The following is an 8897-nucleotide window of genomic DNA, read 5'->3' on the forward strand; positions in this document are numbered from 1 at the left end:
ACCCAAATTCTTCTCATTTCTAACTTCCGTGAGACCTTTGCCTGACCTGCTGTGTAATTTAGATTGGACTAACTGTACCTGCTGGCTCTGTGTTAAGAGGTACTTCATACATGCTGCCCCTTTAATAATTATTTAACAAAACACTCGTTATGCAATGTACACATCACTCAGTAATGCATAACTTACGTTGTCCATAGTTTCTACTCAGAGCTATCACTATTGGGGTGGATGTGATGGGTCCAGACCACAGGTTTTGGCTCCTACACCAATAGAAATGCAGCAAGGTCAAGGTTATTTCTTTAATTTAACTAGAAACCTACACACAAACCCCTGATTCAATTGGTGCTATGTTTGTCTTTCTATGGAGGATACAGTTTTTGCATTCATTGAAGGATAAATTTCAAAAAATGATCTTTCTTGTTTCGGGATATTCCCTTGTAATATCAAAGTACTGCTATCTCAGTGGTTATTGTGCGGCGTCGTTGAGAGATTTTTGCTCTACTGTTCATGGATTATGATGCATATATTCAGTTCCTGATTTTATATGGAGTATTCTATAGCCACACTCTATAAAGTTATTCTTTGTTGTGTTAAACAGGAGGCACTTTTTGTTGTGTTTTCACAGAACACATTTGAGTTAATCAGTCTCCTGAGGGATCTTGAAATTTAACAGGTGTAAACTAATGTAAACTAATTTTGGAAGGTTTAATGGTACTGAAGCAACAGGAAATATCATCAGAAATAAGTGGTATAGAAATTTGACAAGGGAAAATTGCCTTCTGGCAACTTTGGAAGAAAGTAACAGCAGAATCCAAGGTTAAAAGTCAATCAGACACAGGAGCAAGAAGACTTAACCACTCGCTGGATTCATCTTTTCCAGTAATCTAGAAATAAAATATTATTTCAGAGTACATGGTTTCTTACACTATATATTTATTGAAATCTAACTTCCTCCATGTTCTACTGAGACCCTTGACTGCAGGAGACCGCGCCCAAGCACTGGCCCCGCTGTGTTTACACCTGGACTGTTTGTTGGGTGTATGAACCCTTTTTTCCCCCACTCTATAGGTCCCACTATTGGGTATGGAAAATAATTTATTTAGCTTAACATTTCCAGCAAGTCTTGGCTAATATGTAGCAGTTAATAAATATATTGATAACAAATATTGATATCACGTAAAGCTTCTTTAATAATTATAGTATTAAGAGAAATAGGAGAGGTGGACTCAGACATTTTCTAAAAGGTAGGCACGTTTTCCTGGGACAGGAATGCGACTTCCTAGGAAACAGAGTCGTTTGGGTCCTTTGGGAGCTACCCCCTGAGATGGGGAGATGCTCCAAGTCTTAGGAAAGGGAGGTGTTCGCCCCAGGGGTCAGTGTGAATGGGCCCCTCTTATCTGAATTGCTGATAGTGATCGACATAGTTCAGCGCTACCTTACTGTGTAGTTAGTGCTACAGGTAACATAGACGAGTGTGTGTGGTGGTTATTGTAAATAAATTACCTTCAAGTATATTCGAAATTAGGGCAGGGTAATTCCTAAATAGAGGCTTCTCTCTCTGAACTTTTTCGGTCAGAATCCATCTCTGCTGTCAGTTGAGTGGCAGTTTGTGCTATCATATTACTTTATTTTTTTGAAGATTTATTTATTTATGCATACAAGACCTGGGGTACAGAACAGGCAGACTGACTGAAATACACTGCTGAGGAGAGCAGTGGGCAAGACAGGAGAGGTCTGCTGAGCCATGTGGGTAGCTCCCTGGCTGGGGATCCAACTTGTGTTGCAGAGGCTGCGGATTGCTTCACAGTGCGGTGCTTAACCCCTTGCACCACCAGGGAGGCCCCATCATATTACTTTAAGGACTAAACTTCCAAAGTCCTTCTGTATTTGGGGGCACTGGTGCAGGTAGCACCAAAGGTGATCCAGGCAGGTGCTGGTCTGTTCACTGGCAGGCGTCTGCTATATCTTCATGTGTTGCACAGCCATCTCAGTTGTGCACAGAGACGTGGACCGAGGTGTAAGGACACACCCTCTTCCTGTGTCCCGACGAGGCAATGCAGCTCTTTAGTTCTGCAATGAGATTAAGTGGGGAAGACGTCATGGAATGTTCAGTTGCCAAATTCATTTTCTGCATCATCTCCTTATTTCTGCTTTTGCATTGTATCACTAAGCACTTTATTATTGGGTTTTTCTTTGTGTGGCAATAAAGATGGTTAGTTTAGATAAGAAAAGTTATATAACCTCTGTTATTTTTTTCAAGTTCAAGAATTTCAAAGATCCTTGAGGGAAGTAAAACTTCCCTAGTGAGAAGGGAGAAATTTCTATTCTCATTCAAACCTGCTACCACGCATCACCTCTCATCCTTTATTTTGTTACCAGCCTAATACAGAGTCATTGCTCTTCAGTGAAATGCTTTGATTTTCAATGAAAGAAATATTTTTAACTTCTCCATGCGCTCCCGGATGGAAACTGAACCCACCATCAGAGTTAATCTCTTTCACGCATTTATAATCCGTGTGTCTTTTTTCTTCCTCCTACAGAATCAACTGTCTGCTTGGCTGAACGCAAAGGAGGAATTTCAAATAAGCCAGGTTCAAAAAAAAATAATGCATTTATTACAAAATAAGCCCAATTGGGGCAAGATGTTCAGTTTCAATGCAGTTCAACAAGTCTCCTGTCAAAAAGAGTTACATTTTATCAGGGTTGCCACAGTAATCCACACACTCATCTATTACCTGCTTGGAGTTCAGAGCAAATCTTTTAAAACAAAGAAGAAACACACCTTTTCTTACATAATGCTAGAGATAAGTCATGGTACACCCAAGGCAAAGGATATGGTTAAATTTCATTCTTACTCATTTTACCAAGAAACATGGCTTCATCTCCTCATCTGTGAAAGAAGTGGGTTAATTGTATTGGAAGATCTTTGTTTTCTCATAGATGTAATCTAAAGTGGTTCTGTTCTGCATTCCCGGCAGATGTTTAAAGATCACTCACTTCTTGGGAAATCAAAAAGACTTAAGACATGTTAATATCTACGTGTTAAGAATAAACTCAGTGGAAGGGTGGGTGGGCATGGACTCGGTGGACAGTGCTGTCCTCTCTCCTACCCTTCCTGGTTAAATACCTTCTAAGCCGGGAAAACGCAGCCTCCTTCAGCGACGAGCGGCTGTTAAAATGACTGCAATGTGGTGACCCTCCATGGCAGAGGACAGCAGCCTCCTCCAGGCTTGGCTTTGTCTTCCCCACCTTGATCGGCTGGGCCTGGCGGCATCCTGTTCTAATTACGTATCCCGCATAGCTCAGCTACCTCTTGCTGTTCCTTTTTTCTGAAATCTGCCCCAGGCTTTCAGATTTCTAGCCATCACCCACGGTCAGGCTGTGCGATCTACTTCATGAAGCCCAGCTTGATATGATTTCTCTCTCGAGACCGTTTCATGCAGCTTTATATCATAGTTATTCTTGCCCTCTTTTCATTCCCCTTTTGAAATTTAAGTTTTATAAACTCTAATCGTGAGTTTGACTCATGTTTGTTTTCTCCTTCCTCCCTTACCGTAGCTCTTAATGAAAAGCCCATAAATGGGAGAGTAAGAGTTATGCAGAGAATATATGTCCCTCAAATTTATCTCCTCTCTCAAGGCATCCTTTTCCCTGGACTTCAGAGGTTTGAGAGAGGTCACCCCCGAGCAGATGACATGCAGTAGGTGGTGTTGAAGTGAATGGCTTGTATTTTAACATGTTCTAGAAATACTTCATTTTCTCCAGAATGAACACACATCTTCCAGATAACATTGTATCTTATATATGTTTGCATAGATAGTTTTCATTCTTCATTCTAAATCTCGTGGCATGACCTACAACATAGTATGTAAATATTCTGCTATTGGTAGGTGCGACCGAACACTATGGATATTACGCACCATGGAGAGAGGATGTTTTTGTAGATAAGACTTCTAAGAGTGGATGTACTGGATGAAAAGATATGCATGTCTTTAACTGACAGCTTTTGTCAAGTTATTCATCCCAAACTCTTAGCAGTAGTGGGAGAAAGTCCCCGATTCTCCACACAAATGGCAACCTCCGTTGTTAACAGCCTTTGCCCATTTTGCAATTTCATGGGTAAGGTGTGGAGTGTGCTGTGTATGTTCTTGTGGCTTCTATTGTCTGAGCATTCATGATATTCTTCATTTCTCTAAGTCTTAACTTTCATTTCTTTAATGCTCATCAGGAAAATACTTCTTATCCACAAACATGTCTTTCCTTGGATTTCGATTATTTCCATTTTCCAATGACATTTTGTAATTTTCTTCATCAAGGTCTTGGGCATTCTTGTTTTATTCATTCCTATGCCCAATTTGTTAACAAATGTAAATTGAGGCTCATTTTCATTAGTTTTCAGTGAAATATTGCTGTTTCATAGGTTAATTATTGAGTTTTGTCTGCAGTTTTCTGCCAGTCACCTTACTGAGTATTCTTGTTTGTTATGACCCTTAGTTGATTCTCTTGGATTCTGTGGTAGGCAATTAAATTATTTACCATTAGTAATAGCAAATTGAATTTTTCCAGTAATTTAAACTATTTTTAAATTATTATCATATTCTTTGGAATTTTAGGGCTACTTAAGATAATGTTGGCATACTGTGCAGTCCTAAGACATTCTTCACTGTTCCTTAACTTCAGTGAAATTCTTCTAATTTCCTTCAGTAGTTATGTTGTTTATAGCTGGCTTTTGTTATATAACCTTTATCAAATTAAGGAAGTATCTATATGTATTTTCTGAGTTAGTCATGGTTGTTGGCTTTTACCAAATGCTCTTTTGCCATTTGGGAAGAACACCCTCTGCTTTTCTCCTGAGATTGTCTAATATAGTAAATTACAGTCATTCAATTTTAAACCTTCAAAATATGTTTTGCTTAACCTATTCAATCTTGTGTTTTTACTTTACTACACTGGATTTGATGTTGTTACTATTACATTTAGGATTTTACATCTGTATTCATAAATGAGACTTATCTAGGGTATTTTATATGTGTCTCTGTGTGCCATTATTACTGGCTTTGTGTCAGTTTGGTGGCTTTTATGGAATGAATTCACAAGCTTTCATCATTTTGTAGCTTCTAGTTGGCGTGTTTTTTAGCCAAAGTTTGTTCTCTGTCAAAAGTTGTTTTTGTATAATCAAGTTTCACATTCATTTCTATTGCCATTTCAAGTATGATGCTACTGTTTCCTTAGCTGCATGAACTATAGCCAATACTACCTAATAGGAATGTACCTCTAATCTCAGTTAGCATATAAATAACTTGTTTTTTAATAATAGAAAGATACAATCCTAGTTTATTTACAAATAAAAAGTCACCATTTTGGCAGAATATACTTATTTAGTTATTCATATATTATCATTGTGATATTTACAAAGGCATCATTATATAACTGCAAAATACGTTTGTGTTGATGAGCCCTGCGTGACCAAGTCAGATGAGGCTAGTCTCTTTCCCTCTTTATTTGTAGTTTTTCTCTTTAAAGTCAAACAGAGGTGATGATGAATTTAAAGATATGGCAATGCTTTTCCATCCTGACTCTAAATTGAGGCTCTCTGATGACTCTCTTTGAGTTGCTAATAGTAACCACCTGTCTGTTTGCTTCCCTGTATTTCAGGGATAGCTTGCTTTGGGATAATTTTCTAGGTGTTAAGACTGTAACCACAAAATGATGCGAAGCTGGTGATTTTTTGCTTTGTTTTTCCTTTCCTTAGGCACCTTTGTCTCCATACCAATTAGAATCTTTTATGGAATGTGCTAGGTGGACACCTTGTCATCAAAGGGGAATCTTCCTCATTTGTTTGCGTGAGTCAGATATAAAACCAAGAGTACTGATGTTTGTATCAATTTATAATGTATCTTTTATACCCAGGCACTAAAGAAATAATTTTAATTCCTTGGAAATCTATACTATATTATGCATAGATACTCTTCTCTGGGCATGCACGGGAAGTATACAGTTACGTCTCTCCAAAGACTAAAGATTTGCCTTTCTCATTTTCAAGGCTTCATATTAATCCTCTCTTTGATTTTGGCTGTGGATTTGGGGGGAGAAAAAAAATCTATGCACTTTTGGGATTTGTGCAAAGAGAAGATAAGGAATAGCCTTGTATTAGCAACTTAACAAAATCCAAATATCAATGCTTAATACAAAGACGATGTTGATTTACATGAAAAGTGAAATTTAAAGCAACAATTGAAAAACCTTGTGACTACAAATATAAAAACTATGTATGGGAATTGAGGAAATGATCACCAAGGATTTTAGGGTGAAACTTGAAAAATAGCAAACACTTTGGGAAATCATTGGTAATGCGAATTAGTATCAACCTTTGCTTTATCAGCACTTTAATGAGGTTATCGGGTTCTTGAAAGCAGATGCGTATTTGTGTCTTTAAATATTTTTTCATGTGGTGAAGGACTGTGAGCATTTTGGAAATTATGGTAACTGCACCTGAAGGGAGAAATCCTATATTGTGAAAAGCAAACAAGGATTTTAAAAACAAAACAAAAGAGGGCCTCCCCGGTGGCCAGCGGTTGAGCGCTGGGTTGCAAAGCTGCCTGCAGCCCCTGCAGCCCCTGCAGCCCCTGCAGCCCCTGCAGCGCCGGTTCGATCCCCGGCTGCTCCCCGGCCACCAGAGGAGTGTCCTGCATGGCGCACAGACCTGCCTCCCGCTGCTCCACTCAGCAGTGTACTTTGGTCTTCTGCCTGCTCTGCTCCCTGCTCTGGCTCTGGTGAATTCTCTCACCCTCCCGCGCTTCTGACTGTACCCAGTGCTTGTATAAATAAATAAATAAATAAATAAATAAATAAATAAATAAAAATAATAATAGTATAAAAAAACCAAAACAAAAAAATGCAAAAAAAATTTTTTTCATGGTTTTTTTTTCATGGTTTTGAGAAGAGAATTTTACATGATCAACATCATTTATTAACTTTGTCCTGGAAATACTCAATCCCATTTTTTCCTACCTAAAACCATAAGACTATAGTCCACAAAAAGATATAGAAATCAGTTAAGGGCCTCCCTGGTAGCATAAGGGGTTAAGACACAACCTCTGAAGCTGTCTGCAGCCACTGCATCATGAGTTCCATCCCCGGCCAGGGAGCTACCCACATGGCGCAGCAGACCTCTCCTGTCTCCCTGCTGCTCCCCTCAGCAGTGTGTTTCTGTCATCTGCCTGTTCTATTCCCTACTCTGTGTCTGGCCTGTACCCTAGTTCTTGTATGCATAAATAAATAAATATTTAAAAAATCACTTAAAGTTCTCTAATATTTCAGAGAAAACCGAATTGATGTCAAAAGCCACATAGCTGGAATTGCCAGAACCAAATTCCTAAGAGATTAGAAGACTCTTGATTAGTTTTTAAAAAATGTTCCACATTACATCATACCTGATCTTACCAAGGAATCAGTCAAGCAGTGAACTTTCAGCGCAAGTTGTTATTAAGGGACAGAAAAAACGAAACCAGAAGGGGTGGGGAGCATAGTGAGGAAGGGCCCGGTGGTAGAGGACGATGGCGCTCTGCTGGTGCTGTGGTGACCTGCAGCCGAGGAGGTGTGACCCTGCACCCTACATCATTTACAGTGTTGTAAACCAAGGTCACCTCAATACAAAATAATACAATTAAACAAAAAAGATTCCATGTAGAAAAAGGCAATTATCATTATCATTACTGTTCTTATTTGCGAGCAACTCTTCCTTCCTAGACTCTATTCTCTAATTGTCTTTTTCCATGATTTTACTTTTTATCAGGTATAACCTCTACTGAAATACTACCTACATGCATCTACATAATGCATTGAATAATTTTATTTTATAGTATTATTCAAATTTGGGGCTATTTATGTGTGTTAACTTAGATCACATATCAAACGTGTGACCTTTACTCCAGTCTGATTTTTGGACTCTGTTTGCAGGAGGACCCAAACTAGGATCAAGAAATGTAAAAAGATAGAATTCTGGATTGAGTCAGCCTTTAAATATGGATTTGTGCATACATACGAATGTTTCATAAGACACATTTCGGTACAGAATATGCGTGCTTTGTGGGAATACCTGTATGTAAGAAGATCCTGCAAAAGATATTAGGCTGGAATGTCCCTTCCTTCCATCACCACTAGGGCTTGTCAGGGTTAGTTCTCAAGTTCCTCCTTGCTTCTAGTGATCATCCTAAAGTTCCACCATAAACGCAATTCCCTTTTCTTGTTTCTACAAATCACACTCACTCATTTACAGGCCTGCCATGTGGCTGTGTATTCATGTTCAAACCACACATGTATCCATTCTGATGCCAATATTTTTTTCCCTAGGAATCAGAGAGTTTCTTTAGCCAGGGAACATTCTAAAATGTTCTTTTATGCCTCCAGTTCTCTCATTAAAAAAAAAAAAAAAAATCTTACACACATGTATCAAGTTTTCACGGACGTCACAAGACATTCTGACACCCTTGGAAATAAGCTATTAAGGGTGAAAAGATGTGCTTTTCTTTCCAGAACTCTTGAACTTTTCCATTTTTTCCCTACACCCTCAGAGTTGGAATTCCTCAGAAGTCATTCACTGGAAAATCAGAAAAAATCAGTGACTGCAAACTGAACTAAAGAGTTTGCAGGTGGCAGAGCTCCGTGTAAGCATGCCGGGACCAACACCCCCGGGACCAGCTATGCACGCTGGGGGCGAGAGGGGGAAGCTAGTCCTGGGAGCAGGGCCTGGCCAGCAACATTTTCTATCAGCAATGGGGCTGCGTCTCCAGTGGTCCGTCTTGTTTGCTCCAGGGTGAGGGTCCGGACCTGCGATCCCACTGATTTGCTGTGATGTGCATCTGTGTCCTGAAGTCTGCAGAGTCCACAGTCTGCGT

This window comes from Talpa occidentalis, unplaced genomic scaffold (assembly GCF_014898055.3).
Source record: "Talpa occidentalis isolate TD23 unplaced genomic scaffold, MPIMG_talOcc4v2.1 talOcc4.13, whole genome shotgun sequence".
Lineage (NCBI taxonomy): Eukaryota > Metazoa > Chordata > Mammalia > Eulipotyphla > Talpidae > Talpa > Talpa occidentalis.